Source organism: Urocitellus parryii, chromosome 6 (assembly GCF_045843805.1).
Source record: "Urocitellus parryii isolate mUroPar1 chromosome 6, mUroPar1.hap1, whole genome shotgun sequence".
Classification (NCBI taxonomy): Eukaryota; Metazoa; Chordata; class Mammalia; order Rodentia; family Sciuridae; genus Urocitellus; species Urocitellus parryii.
Window position 1 is genome coordinate 115,040,032 of NC_135536.1, and position 13,356 is coordinate 115,053,387.

Here is a 13,356-nt window from a genome sequence, read left to right on the forward strand (position 1 = left end):
GGGTCTACGTGGCTCGCAGCTCCGAAGGCCACCATAGTCCAATCCCATTCATTATATTTCCTTCCTATTGCCCTCATGCTTGGGCTTCTGATTTGGGCAAGTGGTGCCTCCATTCCTCTAGTGCCCCAAGCCTCTCCTCCCCGTATCCATGGTGACCAAGTTGTCTCCATTTACCTCCTGGAAGTCCTGCTCCTTCCTGGCTCTCTTCATCCATTGCTTCATCCTTGCTCTTCATTCTGCTCTCTGCCCCTTTGCAGTGGGCTCCTAACTGGTCTTTCTACCCCCTTTTTTACCTTTTTCAGTTGAACTTTCACTTTGCTGCCAGAGGGATTCTCAAATTTAAATCAGGGTAAACAACTTCGCTGCTTTTGTGTCCTCTGTGCCTCCCCCTGCTGTCTGCAGGTGAAAGCCCAAGGTCCTTAGCATGACCTTTAGTATGCTCGGTGACCTAGCCCTTGCCTCCCCGGTCACACTGCAGCCAGACCACACCAGGCACAGCTCTCTGATCAGACCACACCTCTGTTCCATGCTGCTAGGCTCTGCCCCTGCTTCTACCCAGAATGCCTCTTCCTCCCCAGACACTTGCCAAAGAGCTGCTCACCTGGCAAGTCTCAGCTTGGGTGTCATTTCTCCCAAATGCCTTTACTCTTGGGCTCCAGAGAGGGCAGCTGCCTCTGCCTGCTGTATCTCAAACAGAGCTTCATGGAAACACCTGTAATTGTTTATTGTCCTTTTTGATCCATACATCTGCCTATCCAGGGATGCTCAGAACTAACCTTGAACCAGAGACTAATCTTGTTTTACTCATTTTTGATCCTCCAGTGTCTAACACAGTGAGTCACACATAGTCCTTACTCAGATGTTTAACAAACTCAGATGTTCAACCAACGAACCTGCTATTCAGCAAGCCCTGAGATTTCCATGGGAAGCAGCACTGTTCATTTGGAGTGACCAGCCCCACACAATTTGTTCATTCTTCACCAGGTGTTACTGAATACCCCTGACCTTACAAGCCCTAGTACAGATGTGTCACACCTACAGAGGCTTCCCCAGAGACCATGTCCTCTCCCCACATCAACCTGATTAGCAAGAGGTTCTCGATGTCTTCAAATGGCCCTCCTAAGTCATTTCCAAATGGTGGTAGCAAATAGGATACACAAGTCTGAAGCTCAAAGCCTTGGTCAAGATCATTGTTTAGGCCACTAGAAAGAAGTGATAATTCTGTTAAGTCTCAGAAAGGTCTCTTCAAGGTTGTATAACTCAGATGTCATCATGGAAGTGCATGGGTTTCTTATGGTATTGTGTTTTCCTTGCATGTCAAAGTATTGAGCGTATTTGTTAAGCTCAACGGGGGTATGAGTCTGTCCTTTACCCTCCTGAGCAACTGCATGCCACAGGGTAGACCCCTGGGAGAGTTAAAACAGAATTTACCCTTATTTCCCTCAATTCCCCCAAAGGAAAATATCCTTACCAGCAAAGAAGGTTTCTCCTGTCTTCATAAACGATGTCCAGTTAGTCAGCCAGGACGGATGTGAATGCCAACCTCAACTCCTCTTTCCTTACCCCACCACACCAGTGGTGATGTGACCCCAGGGAAACTGGCTCCTTGGCAGTTTTGGGTATTATGCTCTTTGTCTGTCTTCCCACTATCACTTCCTGACTTCAAGTCTTCATCTTACTTGTGTAGATGAGTAAAGCAAACCTTTAATGGTCTTCCTGTCTCCAGTGTTGCCTTTTCTCATACAAAATTGTGAGTATCATCTTCTTTTTTTTTCATGGAAAAGTTGAATTTTATTTTATTTTATTTTTTTAATTTTATTTTTTTATTGTTGGTAGTTCAAAACATTACACCATTCTTAATATATCATATTTCACAGTTTGATTCAAGTGGGTTATGAACTCCCATTTTTACCCCGTATACAGATTGCTGTATCACATCAGTTACACTTCCATTTATTGACATAATGCCTTTCTAGTGTCTGATGTATTCTGCTGTCTGTCCTATTCTCTACTATCCCCCCTCCCCTCCCCTCCCCTCCCCTCTTCTCTCTCTACCCCTTCTACTGTAAATCATTTCTTCCACTTGTATTATTCTTCTCTTACCCCTCCTTTCCTCTTATATGTAATTTTGTATAACCCTGAGGATCAACTTCCATTTTCATGCAATTTCCCTTCTCTCTCCCTTTCCCTCCCACCTCTCATCCCTGTTTAATGTTAATCTTCTTCTCTAGCTCTTCGTCCCTACTCTGTCCTTAGTTACTCCCCTTATATCAATGAAGTCATTTGGCATTTGTTTTTTTAAGGATTGGCTAGCTTCACTTAGCATAATCTGCTCCAATGCCATCCATTTCCCTCCAAATTCTATGATTTTGTCGTTTCTTAATGCAGAGTAATACTCCATTGTGTATAAATGCCACATTTTTTTAATCCATTCGTCTATTGAAGGGCATCTAGGCTGGTTCCACAATCTTGCTATCGTGAATTGTGCTGCTATGAACATCGATGTAGCAGTGTCCCTGTAACATGCTCTTATTAGGTCTTTAGGGAATAGACCGAGAAGGGGAATAGCTGGGTCAAATGGTGGTTCCATTCCCAACTTTCCAAGAAATCTCCATACTGCTTTCCAAATTGGCTGCACCAATTTGCAGTCCCACCAACAATGAACAAGTGTACCCTTTTCCCCACATCCTCACCAGCACTTGTTGTTGTTTGACTTCATAATGGCTGCCAATCTTACTGGAGTGAGATGGTATCTTAGGGTGGTTTTAATTTGCATTTCTCTGACTGCTAGCGATGGTGAGCATTTTTTCATGTACTTATTGATTGATTGTATGTCCTCCTCTGAGAAGTGTCTGTTCAGGTCCTTGGCCCATTTGTTGATTGGGTTATTTGTTATCTTATTGTCTAATTTTTTGAGTTCTTTGTATACTCTGGATATTAGGGCTCTATCTGAAGTGTGAGGAGTAAAGATTTGTTCCCAGGATGTAGGCTCCCTATTTACCTCTCTTATTGTCCATACCACCCTGAACGCGCCCGATCTCGTCTGAATATCATCTTCTAAATTATGGATCTTAGTGTGTCTCTACCCTACCAGGACACTGCCAATAATTCCCCCGTGGTTTTCAGGTGGCCATGTTATTTTACCAGGTCATTTTGTCCCTCGACTCTTTTACTCTTTCACCTCATTGATTGGTCCATAATTCCTCTAGATTTTTTTGTTTGTTTTGTTTTGTTTTTGTTTTTTGGCATTGCTGGGGATTGGACCCAGACATACTCCTCTACTGAGCTACATCTCCAGTCCTTTTTATATTGAGACAGGGTCTTGCTAAGTTGCCAAGCCTGACCTTGAACTTGTGATCCTCCTGCCCCGGTCGTGGGGGTTACAGACATGCACCACTGGGCCTGACTGTTGCCTTTAGTTCTTAAAACATGTCATCTTCTCCACAGGTTGTATGTTTTCCTTCATGGGTGGAAGCTAGAGAGGAAAAAAGAAAAAGAAAGTGAAGGGGGGATCTCATGAAAATCAAATGAAGACCAGTAGAGTAGAGGAAAGGGACCAATAGGAAAGGGAAAGGGGAAATCCTGGAGAAGGATATTGGCCAAAGTATACTGTTACGTTGTGTGCATGGAAAATGTAACAACGAATCTCACCATACGTACAACTGTAATGCACCAACGAAACATACAGGAAAAAATGCCATTTCCTGACACATCTCTCAGCTCTTCAGTATGTGCTCCTTCTTCAGCCTGGAATGCCTTCATGGCAGGACATGTATGGCTTCAGGTAACAGAAAATCCAGTCGTCAGGCTTCAAGGTGAGGAGGATCCGTGAACTCGTATAACAGTGCAAGCATCTGTGGCTTGAGGACTAGTTCGTGCAGCCAGTGGAGGTCTTGTTTCCCTTCATCTTTCCACCCTGGTGGCCTTGGGTGGGCTACTCAGACTCACTCTGTCAGTTTTCAGGGTGTCTGCTGCAGGTCTGGGAACTTTGTGAAGACATGAGGTTCATCAGAAGGGGGAGCCCGTTCTTTCTGGAGCATTCTCTTCTGAACACAGAAAGCTTTTCTGGAACCCCTCAAAGCAGAATGTGCCTGCCGTCATATTCTCAGAGCCATCTCGACACCATTCACCAGCAGAGGGACTTAATGAAGTCAGGAGGGGGGGTCAGGGACAGAAGGACATGGAATGAAAACCAAGACTCCATCAGCTCAGAGGAAGGGAAAGCACCTGCTGTGTTGACACAGAATCGTGTCTGCTGTCGCCCTGTTCCCCTTCTTTACCTGAATGTTCCGCTAAGAATCACCTTGGGAGTGACTTCTCTGACCACCTCCTTCCTTTGGAAGAGCTCACACTGCCCTGGAACTAATCCCACCAGACCACAGGTCCTCAAGATTAGAGTGTCTTTTAGTATCTGGACGGTTCCTGGCACATCATTATAGGCTCATGCTCTAAAATTCGTTGAATAAGAAAATAAGCTGGGTGCAGTGGTCCACACCTGTAATTCCATTGACTTGGGAGGCTGAAGCAGAAGGCGCACAAGTTCAAGGCCAGCCTCAGCAACTTAGTGAGACCCTGTCTCAAAGTAAAAAGTTAAAAGGACTGGGGATGTAGTTTAGTGGTAGAGCAGAGCACCTCTGGTTTCAATCCCTGGTACCATAAAGGAAAAAAAAATAAGGAAAAGAAATGACCAAACCTGTGTTGTTCCAATGAGGGTATAACTGTCCTGATTGCAACAGAAACCCCAAATCAGGTTCAATCAGTGAGTTTGTCTTTCACAGGGAAACAGCTTCAGTTGAAGAGGCCCTGGGCTAATGAAGATGCCCTTGCATCTTCATCATCAAGGGCCCAGGCCCCTCTGGTATCTTTATCTACCACCTGTACTTTGTGGCAACCTGATCTCACGAGCATCAGCTGCCTGCTCTTTCTCCATCAAGCCCGTTATCCAGGTAGGAAGAAGGGCTAAGGGTGCAGGGTGCCTGTCCTCAGATGAACAACAGCCGCATTAGCAGAGGCAAACAGATGACTTCATTATCCAGATGGTTCTGTGGGGACATTGCCCACACAAACATCGTTAGGAAATAGGAAGACTGGACAATGCACTTAGGCACTGTCACCTCCAAAGCGTATCAAGATGATTTATTCTTTATTCATCCACTTGCTGGCTTGAAACAAAACAGCAGCCGCTGAAAGTTGTTTGGAAGTTTATGTTATCCTAAAATGGACCTTACGAAGGATGGCTTCCATAGTGTGGTCCACCAGCCTCACTCAGAATATGGAGAAGATAATGTCGAGAAGACTACAGCCCGGAGACATGTCATTTTTCCAAGACAAAATTAGGGGTTTTTTGATGGTAAAAGACAATTTGGGAGAGATCCTAATCTTACCCCCAGTCTAACTTTTGTAACATTCTGTGGCTTTCGATGATTTCAGTGCAAGTGATCGTGAAGTGATAGAAATTAGTTTAGCTAACTTGTTTTTTTTTACAGCTTTACATAACAAATGCTCCAAAACCAAACACTATTGTTGCCTCTCTTGTTAGATACCCTCACCTCAGGATGATCCTAATGCTTTGTCTGCATGCATTCACAGAAACATGTAGGAAAGACATTGTGCCCACAGTGGCCTGAAGTTACACCATTCACCACTAGATGGCACCCACACATTGACCTGGAATCCACCCTCCTCTTCTATTAACCACTTGCTAGAAACTGACAAATTCTTGAGTCAAGGTGGTGAAAAGTTAAGCATCAGTGGCTTTCAGGCGTGGCTGGGTGAATGGATTGGTCAGAAGAGAGGTGGTGAAAACTGGGGACTGGTTGTAAACACATTCAAAGATTACATAGAAATCCCCTTGCCTTCTGTTCATTCTCCGTTGCAGGGACCAGCACAGGCGAACCAGGGAACAGGCTGGCTGGCCTTACCTGAGCCTGCCTGCCTGGTCTGCAGGCAGCCTCAGCACCCCTGTAGTGCCCAGGGAAGCCTGTTCCTGCTGGACACATACCCAGAGATGGTCATCACAGAGGAGGCTCAGTGACCACATCAAGACTTTGCTATTTAGATGGGAAAAGCCTTGTGCATTGAATTAGTAATAAGGGGACTTGCTTTGAAATTACTCTAACAAATATGAACATATTATTCAACATCACTCATATAGAATGGTTGTTCTGCTGACTGACCCAATTGCTTGGGGGTATATTGGAAATATATCTATACTGTAGTACAATATTGTAATGGAAACATGGGGTTTGCAGTCAGAGAGATCTGGGTTCCAGTTTCAATTCAATCACCTATGAATGTTGGCCTTGGTCAGTTAATTAACCTCTCTGTGTCTCAGAAAAAATGAAGATTGAATGACAGTTCTGTGAACCACCTAGCACAGTACCTGATATACTTGTAAGTATTAGAACAACATCAGTTATTCTTAGTATTGTCATCAAATCTGACATGAAAATCTCAGGGGTCCCTGATGTTAATTGTCCCCATTACATAGCAACTATACATAATAACTATAATGAGTTGTAAAAAGTATCAGGGACAAAATGAAAAGTAAAAGTTACACAGTAAAACCTAAGTTCAAGTTAAAATAGCATTGTAGAAATAAAGACTTCATTGGGAGCAAATTGGTTTGTACCCAAAATACCTAAAGTACTAGAAAATGAAAAGCAGGTCATTTTCACACCAATTTGTGTCTGTAGGATTAACTGACTGACGTCTGCCTAGTTCTTTGGGTAGATTTTGCCTCTGATTCATAATATTTATAGACACTTAGGTGGAAAAAAACATTTTGGGTTAAAAGTAGGAAAAGAACCAACTCCCCATATCAAAACGATGTGATGGTGCAGCGATGTGGATGGGGGCTCTGGCCCAGGACAGTCATCCAGCATGGACACAGGTGGTCCTAAGGACTGTGATTTGCAAATCTGGATGGAATCAAGAGAAGGAACAAAGTAAGGAGGGTTTTTATGTTGATGTTGGACAAATACATCAATCTAGCAACGTGTGTTTGAGAACTTACAATGGTGATCTGTTGTGGTTGTAGTTAGTGGGTGTGGAAGTTACATGTCCTTGTAGCCTCACGTGTTCCACAAGCTGGTCAGCACTGCTATGCCTGGAGAAAAGTGGAGGCTTTCTCTGCCAGAGCACGCTATGATAATGAGCCCCGGAGAGTTATTTCTTACCTTCATTTCTACCTGGGAGAGCTATGCCTGCTCAGGGAGAGCTGGGGAAATAGAACAGGGTATAAACAGAAAGCACCTTGAGCTTTCAGAAGATCAAGTGCATGTCCAGTGTCAATCACTTAAAAGTTGTGTGGCCACAAACAAGCTCCTGCTATTCTCTGAGCACGTTTTCTCGTGTGTAAAATGAAATTTAATAATTCTTAGAGCACCCAACATAGTATAAGAAGTGTATATTAGCCATCAACTGGAGACCGTGAGATATCACTTTGAGATTCCACTTTGTTCATAACTGAGCCCCATTTCCACACGGTAGGAATGACAGAGGTGTGGGGCTGGGGCAGAGGTGGCACTTCATCTTCTAAACAGGTTGGGGGGGGGTCTCATGCTCTGAGTCCCTTCCTACTTCTCAAGGATTCCTTCTCTTTCCTGTTCTCATCTGTTCTCCTGGGTCAAACTGGGGGGGAGCAGGAAGGAGTTTGCCCAGTGCCATGGTTCTAGGGGAAGGGACTTGGTCCCTGTCCTTCTCTGCTGGTTCTTGCTGGCCAGGTGACTGGTGCATTCGGCCTGATCTTTGAGCTCGCCCCTCTCACGTCTCTGCAGCTGCTCCAGACCTGGAGCTCTTGGTCTGATTCAGAGCATAGTGGGGGGCTGATGAGCTCCAGGCCTATCCCATGCCCTTCCTCGCAGGTCAGGTCCATCTTGGGCCTTGAGAGTGCAGCTGATGCCCATGGGCCCCAGCATTGCCCTTGTGCTTCCAGTGCTGGACTGTCCACCTCAGGCCTCCACACCTCCTGCAGCCCCTCGCTGGCCTCTGTGCCATTGTCTCAGCTCTCTGCCAACACACTTTTCTTTCCTCCTACAGCTGGCGTGTGTTGCTGGGGACACTCTGGGGGGTGGTCCCCCTACTCCCACTTTCGTGGAAGGCAGACACAATCCCTTTGGCTTTGGAATCCCAAAGTTCTGAAGGTTTCTAATTCCACCCCTGGTGTTTCTACCTGGGCTGGGTGGGAGCCTGCATGTGCTGAAGGCAAAGAGCTCACCCTTGACTCTTTCGCCCCTGCCCTCCAGTCTCCCCTCCCCTCCCAGTGCTCAAAGGGGTTTATCCTTCCTGAATTAAGGCCTGAACCCTGATGCGGTGGTATTTGGAGGAGAGGCCTTTAGAAGGTTAATGACGTTTAGGTGAGGCCTCAAAGGTGGGACTCCTGTGATGGTATTAGTATCCTTGTAAGACAAGATACCAGAGCTGGGTGTGGTGGTGCACGCCTGTAATCCCAGACACTTGGGAGGCTAAGGCAGGAGGATCACAAGTTTAAAACCAGTCTCAGCAACTTAGGGAGGCCCTAAATAACTTAGGGAGACCCTGTCTCAAAATAAAAAATAGGAAGGGCTGGGGATGTGGCTCAGTTGGAAAGCACCACTGGGTTCAATCTCTGGTATCAAACCAAAAAAGAGAGAGAGAAAGAGAGAGAGAGGGAGGGAGGGAGGAAGGGTTTCAGAGGGCTTGCTCTATCTTTTCACTCATACCCACTGAACAGTTGGTACATGACTGTTTCCTAAATTTTGACATTGAGTAACAGCTCTGAACTTGGGTGTCATAAAAAACAAAGCTGAACTCCACTAAAATGAGAAATGTCTGTCTGTGGCTGACTCTGGGGCATGATACTCCAACTCTGAGGGAAGTGGGTATGTGCCCTTGTAAAGATTCACTGATGAGAATCTAATGAATAGGTAAATTAAAAAACTGTATGGTCATTGCCTTCTTGTGTCAGCTGCCCACTGGCAGCCCCCCAGAGGGGGGACTCCAGGCGGCTCTTCCGTGCATGGCCGCATTGCAAATGAACCCTGGCGTCCTCGCTGGGTGAACGCTCATCAGAATGAAAGAATCTTGTGGAAAATAACTCAGAAGAAACGTACGTTTAAAACCCTTCAAACTCTTCCTTCTCTTGCTCCTCTAAGAAAGAAAAAAAAAGGGGGGGGGGAATAAAACTTAATGTTCAAGGCAAACAAGGCCGTTTCTGTACATTGATGTAACTGGATAGCTTTGAAAGGGAGGGTGGGTTCATCCCTGGCCCGGGTGTTGGAGTCTGGCTGCCAAAGACAGAGGCGGCCTGGCCCCTCTCCCAGCCAAGGGGCTCTGGGCCCGAGGAGCCTGAGGCCCCGCATGTGACACCTCACTCTTAAGATACTCTAATTTATAGTTAACGCCTTTTAAGCAAACAAGAAGGAGAAAAAAAAACCTGGTTCATATTATAGCAACTTGCATTAAAGAGAAGCCTGGGAGTTCAAAGAAAAAATGTCCCAGGAAAAGCACAGCCTGTTAAAATTCATGCTAAGTGGCCAGGAAGGTAATGTAAAAGAAGGCTTTCTCAGAGAGACGTGGTAGCCCAGTTCCCCTTCCTCTGCCCACCTCTCTGGAACCATCTCTCCCTGACGCTCAGGTCCTTCCAAAGAGGGACAAAATCAACAAGTATTTGTTACTAAGGCTTGCTAAATCGACTGAATAAAAAACGTCTCCAAAGCTCAGTTGAAGGATCAGGAAGGGAGAAGTAGGTACATTCATCTTCCCAAGCTGGACACCCTTGGGACCCTCTATCTTGATTTTCAGTGTAGATCTTCTCTGGTTGGATTGGAGGCTTCCTCTTCCATCCATATCTTACCTGCTGGCCCTTTGGAGTTGATTTTCTACCACGAATTAGTTCCTAACTGGTTTCTCTGAACCAGGTCATCTTTTGTGGCCATGGGTGCTCATTGGAGGTCTTCAGAGCAGGAAGGATGCGAGCTGGGAGAAGGCAAAACTTTGCTGTCCTCCTCCTGCCCCTCTTTGCTGTCCTCCCCGTGGCTGGAAGGTTTTCATGCTGGATGGAGTAGCACAGCTCAGTGACTAAATCAGAAGGGAGCGGAGTGACAGTGTGCAGGGAAGGTGGTGTTCCAGGGCTTGTTGTATAGCTGGGTGGACCAAGAGGTGTTTGCTTGGATGGTAGTTGGTCTGGAGGGTTTGGTCTGAGGGTGGGAATGGTCTAAAGAAGAGCACCATAGAGCAGTTTCCTTCCTCTCTGCTGGCTCCACCCTTGGCCCTGTTGCTTCCTGGCTGGGGAGGCTCCTGTCTTAAGCAGCCATCATGCATCCTTCCAGGGCAGCTGCCTCTTCAGGTGGGTCCTCTTGTCACCTGAAGCCTCATTCCAGCCTCAGGACTTCATTCCATCGGCCTTCAATAAAAATGCTGTTCTCCCCCAGTCTGACACCTGGCCTGTGTGAAAGTGCATTTGGGGATGCAGTCCATTCTGGGTGAACCCCAATTTAGTTGAGAGGTGGTGGGGAGGAATGAGGAGCACTGAGGGGGCAGAAATTTGACATAAATAGACGCTGAAAGGGAGGTGGAGGTGTCAGAGACAAACTTGCTCTCTTCACCTTGGGTGGCCCTGGATGGAACAGTCGAGAGTGCAGTTCTTTGTGCTTTTCCTGAAAGCTCTATTAGGTTTTCTTGTTTCTCTGGAACCGCAGTGGCTGCTGTTGATCCTGCCCTGATTCACCAAGGTCAGATTCCTTTCTTTCGGAGCCTGCCAGAGTCAAGGATCCAGCTCAGCCCTGTATGACCCACCGACCTTTTGGACTGGGCCACCTTTTGTAAACCAACTCAGGGTTCAGTTTCCTTAATTAGACTCCCCTGGTATGGATGGCAGCGGCTACTTTGCAGTGTTTCGTTTGGTGTGAGGAAAGAACTTGTCTGCCTTTCTTTTCCTTGGGCTGTTTACTTTTGGATTACTTGAATAAATAGGTTGAAAGCATTCCCTGCTAATCACCCAAAGAGTGCTAAGGCAGCATATCCTGTTTATTTGTTTATTTTTCCATCCCACGTATTCTTCTTCACCTCAGATCCTTCTCCAAGGCAGTTTCTTCCACTTCCTGAGAGAATTTTTACCACTAGCAAAAGGAGCTACCTGAAAATCCCGGTTGATGGTGACATGCCTAGGCGATCATACTTAGCGAGAGAAAGAGGAAGAACATTGGCGCATGCTCCCCGGTAATGACTGAGGTGCTATGCTAAGCACCTGATCCCCAAACGATCTTGTTGGGTAGGTCCTATTATAATCCTGATTTCACAGATGGGGATGCTGAGGCACACAGCAATTTGCTTAAAATGTCATAGTGTTGAGCGGCTGAATCAGAAATCGAACCTCATCAAGGGACTTCAGAGTCTGCGAGGTCTGCTTGAGGCTTCACTGCTTCCTTTGCAACAAACCCTTATTCTAGAAACTGTAAGGGTTGGGGTGAAATGGGCAGGAGACATAGTTGGTGATTACTTTTGGATTTAGGAGTACTGATGAGAGCTAAACTGGTGCTTTGTATGACAGCATGTGGGTTCCCTGTTTTCTCTTCTTCTCATAATGACAACCAAGAAATTTACCCTTCAAAATGCCATCCTGGGACACTTGGATTTGTGGATAAACTATTGCTGTTCTAACATCCCAGAGCCATAGACGGCTGTCATGGTCAGACTGCTTTGTGAACCTTGTCACACTGAGGGTCATGGACACCCATTAGATGAGGATGAAGACCCACCAATGTGTGGAATTCCTCCCTATAAAGAAACTGGCCTTGGGCCAGGCATGGTGGCGCACGCCTGTAATCCCAGCAATTTAGGAGGCTGAGGCTGGAGGATCACGCCAGCTTCAGCAACTTAACGAGGCACTAAGCAACTCGGTGAGACCCTGTCTCTAAATAAGATACAAAATAGGGCTGGGGATGTGGCTCAGTGGTCTTCGATCCCTGGTACCCTTCTCCCCCGCAAAAAAACTGGCCTTGGGATAGTGGGGATGCAGGTGATTCCAACCTCCTCCATTCCACATGGGGTTGGGAAGTAGAGATTATCCCCTGAAATTCAATGCAGACTCCTTGCCTTGGACTACAGGTCACCTGGCTGGTTCCCATGACTCTAGCCTCCTGTGCCCATTTTCACCCTGCAGTCACCTCAGCCTTGCGTTCTCTGGTCTTGCTGAAACTGCTGTCCTCTGGGGCTTGACACTTGCTGTGACACCTGCCTGGAGCCCTTGACCCAGGCTGTTTTAGTCAGCTTTTTCACTGCTGTGACCAAAAGATAAGCCAAGAACCATTTTAGAGAAGGAAAAGTTTATTTGGGGGCTCACAGTTTCAGAGGTTTTCGTCCATAGATAGCTGACCCCATTACTCAGGGTCTGAGAATAAGAAGACCATCCTAGTAGAAAGGTGTGGTGGAGGAAAGTGCCCCGGACATCACACCAGGAAGGAGACAGAGAGAGAGAGGGGGGAGGGGGAGTGAGTGAGACAAAAAGGCAGGCTCCCAGGGACCCCTCTCCTCCAGCCACATCTACCTGCCTACAGTGACCACTCAGTTTATCCCTATCAGGGGATTAATTCACGGATTGGGTTAAGGCTGTCATAACCCAGTCATTTCACCTCTGCACCTTCTTGCATGGTCTCTCACATGAGCTCTGGGGACACCTCACATCCAAAGCATAACACTGGGTCTTTACAGGGCTTCTCTGACCTGACCAACGTGTCTCCAAGGCCAGTCCCTCCACCCTATATCACCGCCATACTGTACCCCAGAACACTGCCTAAGTTTTCCCCCATCTATTTGCGTACCTAAGTATATGGTTTTCCTTTGGCTGTATGTTTGTGGACTGCCTTCCCCACCAGAATGTGGCCTTGTGAGAGTGGGGTCCGGGTCCATCCTGCTCACCACTGGGTTTCCAGTACCTTGGCAGTGCCTGGCACATCTGTGTTGAAGGAACAAATGAATCCAAGGCATCTGGGAATCAGCAGTTTCCAGAATCCTTTTCCAGAGGATTTGTGGGCTTTTCCAGTTCTGGGATAAAAAATTAAAAGTGATACAATCTGTGAAAATGTCATCTTATTGTAATATATCTGTTTTGCATATGCATTGATTTAATTCTTGAATGACATAGGTAAATTATTATAATTGTTATCCGTATTTCTTTCTCATAGATGATAAAGCTGAATCTTAGGAAAATTCAGTGACTCGCTCAAATTGTGTAACCTTTGAACATGGATTTTGTGATATAAATACACATGGAAATACAATTTGTTAATCTATTGTTATGTAGTGGAGAGAGCCTAGCACTTGGAGCCAAGGTTTATTTTGTGGGTTTAGTATATTTGTAGCAATGTTATCATAGGC